The following is a 15,799-nucleotide window of genomic DNA, read 5'->3' as shown; positions in this document are numbered from 1 at the left end:
AGCTAAAATTGTTGCAATACAGTCTCAAAGGCTTAGAAATAGAATCCGTAATTCTAAACTCGGAAATGAAACTCTTAAACCATACACCATGTGAAATAGTCTCAACACAAGAGATGAACTCGGCTTCCATAGTGAAAGTGAGAGTCAAAGTCTTCTTGGCACTCCTCCATGATACAACTCCACCAACCATAAAAAAAAATATATCCTAAAATTGATTTGCATGAATCAATACAGATAGCAAAGTCAGAATCTGAGTAGCCAATTACTTACAGATTGTCCGTTCGTCTATACATAAACATGAGGTCTTTGGTTCCTTGAAGGTACCTCATTACTTTTTTTGCAGCTCTTCAGTGGTCTAAACCTGGATCACTCTGATATTGTCCCAACATTCCTATAGCAAATGCAATGTCAGGTCTTGTGCATACCTAAGCATATATTAGGCTTCTGACAACATAAGCATATTGAATGTTCTTCATTTGTTTCCTTTCAAGGTCATTCTTTGGGCATTACCTCAAATTGAACCTATCACTCTTTACAATGGGGACTACACGTAGTGAACAATTCTTCATACGAGATCTCTCTAAAACTTTATTAATATAGGTTTCTTGAGACAGACACAAGCTACCTCGAAATCTGTCTCTACGAATCTTAATGCTAATGACATAAGATGCCTCACTTATATCCTTCTTATCAAAATTTTTGGAGAGGAATTATTTCACCTCATGTAGCAAACCCTTATCATTGGTTGCTAGCAAAATGTCATCTATATATAAACCAAGAAAACAAATTTTACTCCTACGGACTTTCTGATATATACATTGATAGATAACGTTTTTTACAAAACCGAATGAAGAAATTGCATTATGAAATTTAAAATATCATTGGCGTGATGCTTGTTTTAAACCGTATATAGATTTCTTGAGCTTGCAAACCAATTGCTCACCATCACTAGAGAGGAATCTTTCAGGTTGTTTCGTGTAAATCTCATCCTCTAGATTTCTATTGAAAAATGTCGTTTTCGCATTCATTTGTTATGACTCCAAGTCAAAATGGACTATTAATGCCAAAATAACGCTCAAGAAATCTTTCTTAGATACAAGAGAGAAAGTCTTTGTTTAATTGATTCCTTCTTTTTGAGTGAATCCCTTAGTAATGAGTCTTGCCTTGTATCTCTCAATGTTGCCCATTGAGTTTTTTTTTTTGTACATTCAATGATTTTTACACCATTAGGCAGCTCAACAAGATCCCAAACTCCGTTACTCTTTATAGAATTCATCTATTCCTTTATGGCGTTATACTATAATTCTAATTTTTTGCAACCCATGGCTTGTGAAAATGATTCGGGATCATTTTCGGCTCCAATGTTGTAGTTAGATTCTGGTAGATACACAACATAATCATCAAGAATTGCTGATCTCTTTGGTCTAATAGATCCTCTTAATGTTGTACCATCATCTTCCTGAGAAGTATGTGGTTCAACTCATTATTTAAAAGTTCTTAGCAACTCTTGAACTACCTAATCTACTGGAATGTTGTTAGCAGCTTGTGGGACTTCAATGATTGGTTGTTCAACACCAGTTTGAACTTTTGAAGTGTTGTAAATAGTAACCAATCTATCACTTGAGGTGAAAGGTTAAGATTCTGAATGATCATTCTCAGAAACTATGTGCCTAATTTGATCGCTCCCACTAATCAAGTCATTTTTAAGAAACTTTACATTTCTTGATTGTGATTTCACAATCCTAGTGCTGTGAGATGAATAATAGAATCTGTAACCTTTAAACCTTTCAGCATATCTAATGAAATACCCATTAATAGTTATTGGGTCCAGTTTCTTCTCTTGTGGATTATAAATTATCACTTTAGACGGGCATCCTAAAGGCGCATATGTCACAAACTCGGTTTCCAACATTTCCATAATTTAAATAGTGTTTTAGCAACAGCTTTGGTTGGAACTTAGTTTAATATATACACTGTCATCTTAAGTGTTTTAGCCCACAAAAATTTAGAAAGATTGGACAGCTAAACGTACTACACACCATGTCTAATAATGCTCAATTTTTTCTTTCTGCTACACCATTTTGATCTTGTGAACCAGGTATGGTATATCGAGCAATAATCTCGTACTCTTAAAGAAACTTTACGAATGGCCCATGTGCTTGTCTATCCTCTGTGTATCTACTATAATATTCTCCACCTTTTTCTGATCTCACGATCTTAATTTGCTCATCGCATTGTTTCTCTACTTTAGCCTTAAAGATCTTAAAGGCATTTAATGCTCCGTTCTTGTTATAAAGCATGTAGAGATATATATATTATGAGTAATTATTTATAAAAGAGATGAAGTATTTCTAACCATGTGAGTTCATGTTTGGACTACATATATCAGTATGTATAATTTCTAATATGTCCGAACTCCTGTTGGCACATTTCTTTGATTTGTTTGTCTGCTTTCCCTTTATGTAGTCCACAAGTCTCAAAATAATAAAATTCAGAATATTTAGTACCCATTCGTTTACTAATCTTTTAATTCTTTCTATAGAGATATGACCTAATTTCTGGTGCCATAATTTAGATGAATCCTCATTAATAACACATCTTTTAGCGCTAGTGTGAACATGCATTAAATTATGAGTGGCATTGTTTTATAAATTAATGTAGTAAAGACCATCAGACAAAGTTTCATTCCCAACACAATCAGATTTATAAAATAAACTGAAAAATGAATTTGAAAAGTTAAAGGAATATTAAAAAGGTACAAACCTTGAAACTAAAATCACGTTTCTAGAAAAACTTAGAACATAAAATATCTTTTATAACTTTAAAACAAAACCACTATTTAAAATTAAATAACAAATTCTTATAGCTTCCACATGCGAGCCCATCTTGTTTCCTGATAAGATGTTTTGCTCACTTTCCATTGGCTTTCTTAGGTTTTGCAAACCTTACAAAGAATTCGAAATGTGGATTGTTGATTCAGAATCAATCCACCGTGTGTTAATATTGATATTACCTTTGTTCGCAAGGCATTTCTAAAATTTGGCACATTCATTCTTCATGTGTTCATTCTTTTTACAAAAGAAATATTTGGAATCTTTCTTGATACTAGCCTGGGGAGGTATTTTATATTTTTCTTTTCTGACTAGCTTAAGATTTGCATTTCCACGCGTTGCCAGCATTGCACTTTCTCCCTATTCCATCAACAGTCTCCTTTCTTCTTGAATGCATATGGTCATGAGTTCATTAATTGAGAGTTATCCTTATGTGTGTTATATAAGATTTTGAAGGGTGCATATTGGTGCAGAAGGGTGTTTAGGATGTAGTGCACCAGGAAGGACTTCGACATTTCAACATTGAGTTTCTTCAATTGAGCCAGATTGTCCCTCATTTACATGATGTGATCACGCACACCTTCCATATTGGTGAGCCTTAGAGATGAAAACTTCATGATTAGGGTGCTTGCTAGTACCTTGTCTAAAGTGACAATTTCATAATCAATGGCTTTCTGCAAGTTTCGGACCTTTTCATGCTGATCAATAGAACCACGAATACGAGCATAAATTCTAGTCTTAATGAATATCATGATGATGCGATTAGATCGCTCTCATCGTTCATAAAGCGTGATGTCCGCGGTAATGCTGTTATCAGTGAGTGCTGGTGGTTAGTCTTTCCTAATAGCATAATCTATGTCTGGCTATCCTAAATGAAGAAGAACTCTCTCATTCTAGACCTTATAGTTATCTCCCTTAAATTCAAGGATATCATAACGAATATCAGAGAAATTTATAGGTTGTACAACTGCATCAAATTATAGATTACATGCTTATATTAAAACTGAGATCTAAATAAAATATCATGGTTTACCAATATAAATTATGTTTAAAAATTGAATCTAATGACATAAAAATGCATGTAGGCTAAATTTTTAATTCAAGTAGATTCAATTATTCTTTATGAAAGAATTTTATCAAATTATTTACTTACTACATAATTCTAAAGGGTATATTATGATTATAATTTGATATATATTTTATCTTAGATTAAACTTTATGATAAAACTATCAAATTATTTAATTAATTCATAATTCCTGTGGGTAAGTTATGAATAACTTGATATTTTATCCTAATTAATAACATAAATATAATAAAAATTCATATGGGATAAAATTTATTATATTAAGTATAATTAATTAAAATTAATGTCTAATATTCTTGATGTGATCCTAATCAATCATAATATATAATTTTATTTAATAAAAGATGTTGTGGCTATTCTCTAATTAATTAAAATTTTATGGATCACTGGACATTAAATTCGATAAAGACTAGTTTAATATAAGAATAATAAATTAATTAAAATTTATTATATTAAGTATAATTAATTAAAATTAATGTCTAATATTCTTGATGTGATCCTAATCAATCATAATATATAATTTTATTTAATAAAAGATGTTGTGGCTATTCTCTAATTAATTAAAATTTTATGGATCACTGGACATTAAATTCGATAAAGACTAGTTTAATATAAGAATAATTACGAATTAAATAATTTTAACTAATACTAATATGTTATTATTATGCACAAAATATTCTCACAATTTAAGTATAAATATTGCATAATTAAAACTATAATATTACACATAACATTTAATTTCATGCTTTTGACTATATATATACTCTTTCAAAAATTGCATGTATTAATTTAGAGCAGAAATAATCGATTTATGCAAACTAAATATGAGCATAATTAATAAATTTGTACAACAATTATCCAAATCGCACATAATTAAATCAAATAAAAACTACATGCAAAAAATTGAGCAAAACTTATAGCATGGGCCAAACCGAACCAAATAAACATGTTAGACATATTATAAGTACAACAGTTATAAGCAAAAAGGGCGTGGGCCCAAAACCCACTTTCCTGAAAACTAAATATCATTTTACATCTTTCTTTCTTTCTTTCTTTTTTTTTTTTTTTAAAGACCTAAATAAACAATATGTTGTTTTTCAAAAAATGAAAAATGTCATTTTTCTTTTTTTGTTTTTGTTTTGTTTTGTTTAAAGACTCATATAAACAACATGTCATTTTTTCCAAAACTGAAAACGACGTGTCGTTTTTATCTTTACGGAATGAATGCTGACCCAACTAATCGAAATATCGTTTTTTCCAAAACTGAAAACGTCGTGTGTTTTAGCTCTATACGGAATGAAAGGCCGCCCAAATAAACAACATGTCATTTTTTCCAAAACTAGAAACGACGTGTCATTTAGCTTGTCTTCAACCTCCAAACGGGACAAATCCGATTGCAGGCCACAACTCAAAAACCATGTTTTTGATGTCAAAAAAAAAAATTATGCTTCTAATCACAAAAGGCTTAGAAAAATAGTTTCCATATGATTTTAATGTTGTTTTGAATCAAAATTGACCAAAAATCAAAACTTAATTTTCAAAAAAAGAGAGGCCAAAACAGATACAAACAGATCATCTGAACAAACACCAAGACAGAGATAAAACCATGCTCTAATACCAAATGTAAGCATAATAACAATTCAAAAATGCGGAATTAACACTTAATAAGAGCTGAAAACTGAAATGCATAAGAAATCGTACCTCCAACTATTGATGCTTACTCACACTTTCTCATTGTTTATTTCTTGTTTTAGCACTTTCAAACTCTACTCATTCTATTTAGAAGGTGTAAAACTGAAGGTGATTGAGTTGAATGAGTTTGGGAACCAAACTGAAGTATTTATAGCCAAAGCTTCTATCAAGCTTTGGTGGCTACGTGTCCCACGACTTCAGTTTATTATGGGGTAGTTCCAACGTTCTACAAACGTAATGAAGACTTGGAGTAGACCACTTCAAGAGTTTCTAAAATTAAGGGGAGCTTGAGACTCGTTCCTACGAACAGTCTCCATGAGAAACGGTCAAGAAGTTCCACCACCACCTAACGCACAGAATGAACCACCAACATCATCCAAAGCTAGCCCTTTTCGTCCAAGCTCTTTACCGCATGAAACAACTTAACACCACCAAGAAAGACCTATGTTTTACCAACCCAAAAATAGAGTAGCAAGTCTTAGCCATGTCTAGCACAACCATATGTCATCTCCTCCACACCACAGCCACGTGAAGGCATCTCCCTCAACCCTAGCCTTAGAATGGCTTCACAACCACTATGAGCCATGAATACTGAAAGAGAGCCATGTGCGTGAACCTGGAGCATCCACCCCATCTTGCTAGAAACCATCTAGGCAGCCACAGAAATTATCGTCTAGATCACATCCTGTTACCCTCGTGCCACCCTGAAGCTTTCCTCGCTGTTGATCACATTTGGCCTCCCAAATCTGTCGTTGTGCTGCTGCACGTCTTCTTCCCTCAGTGAATCACAGACACCATCACACAACCTCCTTCTTTAGTGATTTCCTGGATTAGTCTCAAACACATTAGATTGTCTTTTTATTTTTGGTCTCCCCGAATAGTGTATATAGATTCACTAGGATGCCCTTTAACCATGGGTTGGACTCTATTTCACGCGGGCTTTTGCTTTTAAGTTGGTTCTATTCCTAAGTTCAGTTGTGTTTTTAAGATGGACTTGACTAGCTTAATTTTATGACGGGTTTAGTTTTATTTCAAAAAATTGTATGTCATTTTAAGTTGGACTGAACTAGATAGTTTAAGTTGGGTGTAGTTTTACTTCATGTTAATCCATAAACTTTATTTTTTCTTAGAGAAAATAATTAAGCATTTAAATTATATTATCTAATATTAAATTTTTATAGTTAAATTTCAATAGTAAATAGTAAGTGTTTAATTTTACTTTGAACGCTTTAAATCTGATGAAGTCTATTTTAATAAACAAAATTCTACTATTTACTTAATATATTTTTATATAATTATTCTACTAAGTTATTAATTGAAAAAAAAAACATGCTAAGAATATTTAAATAATATTATTATCTATGAGATTTCTTGTAAAATTGAATAATTATGTTAATGCTAAGAAACATTTAACTTGTTTGATGAATTAAGATTTCCACGACTTGTTTTAACAGATTGCATAAAGTCTAATTATTCTAATAAATTATAATTTAAAGAGAGAATATGTTATTAGTATTTAATTAATTATATGATATTAGTATTTGACGATTTTGAATGAAACATAATATTTATTAAATTATTCTCCACGGTATGTATTAATTAATCAGAATATTATGACACGATTTTCTAGAAGATTTTAGTAACAATGAGTAGTTTTGTTAAAACTCCTAGAAAAGGGGCCTCAGGACAAGCCTCGATACTACCCTTGGGAGGCGAGGACAGCACCATGACCAGCCTACACGCATGCCTTGGCCCATGCCGTAACACGCACGGGGCGCCTAGCATGCATGCATGCCTTGGCCCGCGCGTTGACACGCACGGGGCGCCCAGCATGCATGCATGCCTTGGCCCGCGCGTTGACACGCACGGGGCGCCCAGGCCAGAGAGGTTGGAAGCCGCACGCAGCCCAGCATGCGGTCTGGCCCGCACACGCCCATCAGCATGCGCAAACTCTTGTGCGTGCACCCCCTCACGCCCACCTTTGCGTGTGCCCCACGCTGCACGCTAGCCTGGTTAGTGGCATGCCTTCGCAGGCGTGCCATCCAGCGCACGGCTCCAGCCTGTACCTTGCAGGCTAGGCTAGTGGCATGCCATCCAGCGCATGGCTCCAGCCCATGCCTTGCAGGCTAGGCCAGTTGTAACAGCCCGCTAGAAATTCAATTAAGGAATTTCTATTGACCTTAGGAACCTCGTGAAAACTCTGTAAGTTTACACGAATCGACTAATCGCATAAATTTTAGCATGTCAACATAGTTAGTGTTATCACTCACTATGGTGCCAGAAATGCGATTTTAATTATTTGAGATAGTTAAAAGTGTCAGAATACATTATAGTCTACACCACTAGGCTTAATTGAATATTTAGAATTTTTCAGTACTAAGTTTATTACGTTTATTTTTGGAGTGAATAGTAATCTCGGTAAATGTACTGAGCGCAGTGTTTTCAAAATCATAGTGTGAAATGTCCAAATTAGGTTAGCGATATTTTATTTGGACACTTGGCAAGATCTTAACCACACATAATGAATAGTATTAGATACTTGGCACAAAAAGAAACCATTAGATGGAATTGTGAAGGAAATCAAGGTGTGAGATCATGACACCTAAGCAAAATACACATTTGGAAAATATTTTAAGAATAGAGATTTAAAATACACATAGAAAGATTTTAGCCACCTTACTCTTCCAAGTCTACTCCACATTTGGAAAATATATTGAGCTGATTTTTATAGATATTATTGGATAGAATATTTTGAGATAATATTTTATAGATATTTTGGGTAGGAGAAAACCACACTCAACTCTCAACTCCAGCCTTATCATCTCCCTTATCTCTTCCATAAGCATCTCCAGCCATCACCCACGAACTTATCTTCATTTACACGTTTCTTTAAAAGAATATCAAACATTCTCTCTCGGACAGCTTTTAGGAGTTCTTTTGCATGCCCATTTCGAAGCTGTTGTAAGTGTTTTATCATAAAGTCTCCTTCATATAAGTTGTTCCTTTTTTAGTCTAGTTTACATGGATATCTTATTTGCCCCATTTGAAGATCATTTGGTCAGTCAAATATTGTGTAAACTATAGAAAGGTCATTCTGGGAGATAAACTGGAGAATATGTTATAGTTTGGAGTTTTTGACCAAGCTAATGGATAGATATTGGTCCGAAATTTTTATGGAGTATTGTTAACATGTATATATGACTATTGGTTGAGGATTTTTGCATGATTGAAGGTTTTGATGAAATATTTGCTTAGATTTAGAAACTTAGAAACTGGAAGAAGAAAAACAGTTTCTATTTTGAGAAAGTTTAACTCTTTGGTGGTCTAAACCTATTCTAATGACTTTGATAATTTTATTGGAGGATCCTAAGCATCTTATATACATGTTATATTATTATTTTGAAGATATTTGATTTTAGTTTCAAAGATATGAAATTTTATACAAAGAGATATTCAGATAAACCAAAGTGTGGATGTTCTTGGCTAAATTTATGTTTTGGTTAATTTTTAACCATGTGATCTTGAATTAGAAGCTTATATATGTTTTAGGACATCTTTTTAAACCATGTGATGGTTTGGTTTGAAGATCACATATTTATAAGTCATAGATCAAAAGGTTGATCAAAACAAGTTAGAAACAAAAATCAATAGAAATAGCATATGAGAATTTCGGCCCTATGGAGTTTTAATAGTTGTGATTAGTTTTAAATTTTTCTAAATTGATATTTGAGTTGAGGATAAAATTTACATGAGGCATGTAAATTTTGGTGACTTTTGGAGTTAGTATGCAAAATCCTTAAGTTATGGGTAAAACGGTCATTTTCCTACATGTAGGGAGTAAAATGGAAATTTTACTCTTTAAGTTAGTATTTTTCCATATTTCAAATTATTAGTGATTTAGTACTAACTTTTAGAATCACTAATTACAGTTCCTCGTGATCGCGCTTGAGGTTTTATAAGAAACGCAGAGATCGAGGTAAGTTAGCTTTTAACTTACTAGCAGTCTACTGTGTATGTGTGCTAAGTAAAAGAACTATAGTGTATGTATGTGTGTTATCATATATGTCATGCCACGCCAAGTTATCACGTAATTGTTTATTATACAGAATTTATTCTGTCATCAATTTTTATCTGTTACATAATATATTCTGTTATGTATTACTGTACATTACAAGTACGTCATGCTAAGTATGCCATCTATTACATGTATGTCAAGTCATGTAATATTCACTGTTACAAGTATGTCATGTTAAATATGTTGTCTCTTATATGTTATGCCATGTTACGAAATGTTTCTATCTCAAGTTGGTCGTGTATTTCAAGTTATGTTCAAGTCACGTTTCATCTTGAGTACATTATGTTTGTGTAGAATACATGGGGCCACAACAACTGTGGAGTATGTATTTACACGTAGAATACATGGGGCCACAACAACTGTGGAGTATGTATTTTTCATGTTAAGTCAAGTTTATGTCGAATACATGGGGCCACAACAATTGTGGAGTATGTATTTTTAAATGTTAAGTCAAGTTGTGTAGAATACATGGGGCCACAACAACTGTGGAGTATGTATTTAACTACAAATGTGATGCGTAAAATACATGGGGCCACAACAACTGTTGAGTATGTATTTTTCATGTTAAGTCAAGTTTGTGTAGAATACATGGGGCCACAACAACTGTGGAGTATGTATTTTTAATGTTAAGTCAAGTTTGTGAAGAATACATGGGGCCACAACAACTGTGGAGTATGTATTTACACGTAGAATACATGGGGCCACAACAACTGTGGAGTATGTATTTTTCATGTTAATTCAAGTTTCAAAGCAAGTTCATGCTAAGTCAAGTTCACTTCATGATTCAATTTAAGCTATGTCAATTATGCTATGTTGTACACTAAGTTATGCTTTAAATTACTTATGAATTTGATTATGCATTTATGCTTTTACTGTCATCCATGCATCATTAGTCTGTATGGAAGTTTTTTGTTAACTTGCTGAGATTTGTAATCAAATCTCACTGTGGTAGTCCCAACTACCATTCCCCCCGAATGGTAGATCTTGTTACAGGACCTAAAGGAGGATCAGGAGCTGACCAACTAGACACAGTCGACTGAACGACGGTGCGTCGTTAATGTTAATATAGTAGTTAAATTACTACTTGTACGATGGAGTTGCATCTCCAGTACTATTGGATCATAACTATTTTGGAATAGTGCTGTGATCTTAGTTATTCAATGGATCTTTATGTATGAAGTATGTTTTAAGTATTGGGATATTTTCAGTTTGGTGCATAGTATTGCTAAAGAAAAAAAATTATCCGCTGCGAATATTGCATAATGTTAGATGCATGTTAGGATTATTGCATCTTATATGTCATGAACGGGGGCAGGTAACCTTGTGTTGCATGTCTCGACGCTTCAAATGTCCGTCCAATCCCAAACGGAATTTGGGGGCGTCACACCAGTGGCATGCCCACCAAGCATGCCATCCAGCACATGGTTCCAGCCCATGCCTTCCAGCTTCAACGCTCAGGCCACCAGCCTGAGCCATGCAGCACGCACACATGGCTCACCACCAGCAGGCATTGCATGACACCATGCCATGCCCACTAGCAGGCCCTTACATGGCACCATGCCATGCTCATCAGCAAGCCATGTTGTGCCACCTAGCCATGGACCAGACTGAAGACAACCATGCACCATCCTAGCCCACCATGGGCTCATGCATGCCTGGGCCAACTTGGCCCGCCATTATATTATTTCTTTTTATTTATTTTATTTTTATTTATTTATTTCCAATGGGCCTTTTGGGGGTTTCTAAGTTGTAACTCTTATAAATAGGACCCTTAGTTTCTTTCTTTCATATCTTTTGACAATTTGCTTTGGACGACTTTGTTCTGAAGATAATCCATTTCGGTGCTTAGCACTTGGGCTCTTTGGGGTGCAATTCGTGAACCTCTAAGGAGAGGATCACACTTTGTAATTCTTGAATAAGTGTGGTTCAATCTATCAATCGTATGAGTATTATTCATTCAATCTCTTGTCTTCCATTTACTTTCCATTGATATTGTTATTTTGTGTTCATTGTTCTTGAGTCTTCTTGAGTGTTCTTCTTTGTTCTTGAGTGTTCATCATTTTGTTCTTGAGTGTTCTTCATTGTTCTTGAGTGTTCATCTTTGTTCTTGAGTATTCATCATTTGTTTTTGAGTGTTCTTCATTTTGTTCTTGAGTATTCTTCATTGTTCTTGAGTGTTCTTCATTGTTCTTGAGTGTTCATCATTTTGTTCTTGGTGTTGATCCTTCATTTGCCTCATTTGATCCATCCAAGCACTTAGTGCCACTCACTATAGTGTTTGCCCTAGTCCATCCCCAATGCTCCATAAGGAAACTCATTCCTTATAGGAGCCTTGACTTCCTTCGTCCTAGTCGTCCATCATACATCTTCCAAACCCTAAACCCCATCTTTCAAGTGGCGCCAACCCTAACTCACTCTAGTGCCGTGCGCCCATCACCATTGAACCCACCACAATTCTTTGCCCATTTCCATCACTCCATACACCCATCTTTACCCAAACACCTAACCACACCATACCCAAGCGGTCATCTTGACCACCATTGCTCAAGAACCAAGCAAGAGATGAATAAGGATCCGGTCATCACAAGACCACCATTAGCACGGAGGACTTATTGTTTAGGGACTTAACCGGGGTCCCTAATAATTTAGTGCTTTCATTGAGAGGATTTTTGCTTGGTATTCTTGAGAAGTTCTCACTTCTCCAAGAGGTAAACGACGCGTAAACTCAATCTCTTGTGAATTTGATTGGGAGGTCCATGGAAGACCTCGACATTGTTTATTTTTATTGCTTGTGAATTAAAAATTGAAGTTTGGGGGTTGAGGTAGAGGATGAAGTAGTGTTCTTGAAGGGATCGACCACCCTTGAAGGTGGGGAAACCAAGGTTGGACTTTTGAGCCGTGATCAAGCTCCACAACCTAATTGTTGTCCAAGCTGTGTACAAGACTCCGTGCAAGCACAATTGCAAGCTCAGTTTGCAAGACTCAGTTGCAAGACCCAGTTACAAGCACTTGCAAGTTGAAGAGTCATGGATCAAGGTGGTTCCAACTGGGAACGCATTGAGTCCGTGAAAGAGAATGCCATAAGGCTTACCAACATCCTTGGTGAGGTGAACACTACACTAGCCGAACTAAGGATAATGTTGAATGTTACCACCCACGAGACCGAGGAGAATAGGAGGGCGATGGATGCCATGAGGCGTGAAAACAGTGCAAGCCTTGAAAGGCTTGAGAGGAGATTGGCCGGAACTAATGGCCAAGGAGCACCACCAAGTCCGAATGGGCAAAGGCAAGAGGTCTTTGTTGATGGGGCCGAGACAAGTGTCCCGGGTTCCATGCATGAGCGACCAAGGCCAGAGTATAGAAGAGGTGGGTGGATTGAGAATGATCAAATAGCCGTGGAAAGATGGATCCGTGATGAGGTCCATCATTCTAGAAGTCCTAGTGTTTTGAGAGAACCTCAAGATGTGAGGTTCGAAGTTCCAAGGTTTGAAGAACATCATGAGGCCGAGCATGACTTTGGCCATGGAGGACCGAATGGTTATGATGACCATGCCCATAGAAGAAACTTCAATCATGAAAGAGAAATAGGCCATAGAAACCGAAGGTATGAGAAAGACCACTATGGTAATAGAATTGAAAACCGGGCATATAACCGGAGACCAAGGAGGCCAAAGGTGGATTTTTCCAAGTTCAATGGGGGGATCCATATGAGTGGCTGGACAAGGTGGACCATTATTTCCGTGTGTATGAAGTTTCAAGAGAAGAGAGAGTTTCTACGGCATGTTTCCATCTTGAAGGAAGAGCAAATAAGTGATGGCGTTGGCTTTGTGATCAATATGACAAAGAGAGAAAACGCCTAGGTGGACGGCCTTTGAAAAGGAATTCTTGATACAATTTGGGGCTTCCCCAATTGTCAACCACCATGGGTAATTGGCCAAGTTGAAACAAGAGGGAAAAGTACACCACTATATTGATGAGTTTCGGCAACTCCAAACCTTGATAAGGGGTTGGTCCAAAGAGGCACTTATTGGCACCTTTGTGGATGGGTTGAAACTTTGGCTTGCCAAGGAGATCAAGTTGAAACAATCCACAAGGCTACAAGAAGTTATGAGGATGGTGGAAGTACTAGAGGAGAGCACTCACATTGAGAAGCGTCATTCTAAGGACATGGGGAGCAAATTTTCTAAACCTTTGCAAACCAAAGTTCCTTGGAAAGGCAAGGAGGTGGAGGGGAGTGCATCAAAACCAAAACCATATGAAGTGAAAAAGTTATCAATAGAAGAAGTCCAAGAGCAGATAAAGAAGGGTCTTTACTTCAAATATGGTGACAAATGGAGCAAGGACCACAAGTGCAAGGCCAGGCAAGCATATGTGTTGCTTGAAAATGACACAAGTGAAATGGAAGAAGATGGTCATGTTGAGACAACTAGTGAAGAGTCGGAACAAGAAGAGGCCGAATCTAGTGAGTCACTAGAGGAGGCCGAATTATCTTTGAATGCCATTTTAAGTGTACCTAGACCCATATCCATGAGAGTGATGGCTTGGGTGGGAAAGTTTGAAGTGACTCTTTTGGTGGATAGTGGATCCACACACAATTTTATCAATGCCAATATTGTGACTAAGATTGGATTGAAGCCATGTGTCATTGAACCCTTTGAAGTGAAGGTAGCCAATGGGAACAAGCTTAGATGTGAAGCACTTGTTAAAGAAGTGAAGATGAATGTGCAAAGTGTGCGAATTGTGGCCGACCTCCATGTGTTGGCATTAGTGGGACTTGATGTGGTGATTGGCAATGCTTGGTTCAAGGGCCTTGGGAGAGTTATTCATGATTACCAAAACATGACGATGGAGTTTAAACTTGACTCAAAGAAAAGAGTTTGGAAAGCTTTGACATCAAAAGAAGTAAAAGCTTGTGAAGCCATCAATTTTGAAAAGTTGTGCAAAGGTGGAACCTATTGTTTTGCCATTATGGTGGCCAATGAAAACTACTTGTGCAATGTGGAAAAAAGTGAAAAAGAAGGCAACAAAGATGACTTAGAGGGGCTGCCCATGGAAGTAAGAGAAGTGTTGGAAGACCATCAAGGAGTTCTAGAGGTGCCTTCTACTTTGCCACCATCTAGACTCTTTGATCACCGGATTGTGCTTGTTGATGAAAAGAAGCCGGTGAATGTCTCACCTTATCGTTATGCCCATTTTTAAAAATGGGAGATAGAGATGCAAGTGGATGAGATGTTGAAAAATGGTTTGATAAGGCCAAGTACTAGTCCATTTTTCTCTCTTATGCTACTAGTGAGGAAGAAAGATGGGACATGGAGGTTTTGTACCGATTATAGAGCTCCAAATGAGGCCACGGTGAAGAATAGATTCCCTATTCTAATCTTGGATGAGATGCTTGATGAGCTTCATGGTTCAAGAGTTTTTTCCAAGTTAAATTTAAGGGCGGGCTACCATCAAATAAGAATGAAGAGTGAAGACATACACAAGATGACTTTTAGAACACATTCCGGGCACTTTGAGTATCTTGTTATGCCATTTGGAATGTGTAATGCTCCATCCACTTTCCAAGCCGCCATGAACACAATTTTCAAGCCACTTTTGAAGAAGTTTATGTTAGTGTTTTTTGATGACATCTTAGTCTACTCCAAGACTATTGAAGAGCACAAGAGCCACTTGAGAATTGTGATGAAAATTTTGGAAGAACACAACTTCTTCATTAAGGCTTCCAAATGTGCCTTTATGGATAAAGAACTTGAGTACCTTGGTCACTTCATCTCGGGAGAGGGGGTGAAAGTGGATCAAAGGAAAATTGAGTCAATGGTTGATTGGCCACTACCAAATGACATCTCGGCATTGAGGGGCTTCTTGGGGTTGACCGGCTACTATAGGCAGTTTGTGAAGAACTATGGGCTTATTGCTAAGCCACTTACATCATTGTTGAAGAAGGTTAATTTTGTATGGACCCAAGAAGCAAGAGAGGCCTTTGATGAGTTGAAGAGGGTTATGACTACAACCCCCATGCTTGCGCTTCCTAACTTTAAGAAGCCTTTTGAAGTATACACCAATGCTAGTGGTGAGGGGATAGGGGTTGTTTTGGTTCAAGAAAAAAGACCAATAGC

At 36.3% G+C, this 15,799-nt stretch overlaps 1 long non-coding RNA gene across 1 annotated transcript; it reads right to left on the bottom strand.

Moving 5' to 3' along the window:
- Nucleotides 1–5,716, bottom strand: LOC122274996. The gene is made up of 2 exons (XR_006228472.1): nucleotides 5,618–5,716; nucleotides 1–391 (listed from the first exon to the last, which is right to left on the bottom strand). It is a non-coding gene; the product is annotated as an uncharacterized LOC122274996 (long non-coding RNA).
- Nucleotides 5,717–15,799: the final 10,083 nt, after the last annotated feature.

This window comes from Carya illinoinensis, chromosome 9 (assembly GCF_018687715.1).
Source record: "Carya illinoinensis cultivar Pawnee chromosome 9, C.illinoinensisPawnee_v1, whole genome shotgun sequence".
Classification (NCBI taxonomy): Eukaryota; Viridiplantae; Streptophyta; class Magnoliopsida; order Fagales; family Juglandaceae; genus Carya; species Carya illinoinensis.
The sequence above is the reverse complement of the archived record's forward strand: the minus strand, read 5'-3'. Positions and strand labels throughout refer to the sequence as shown.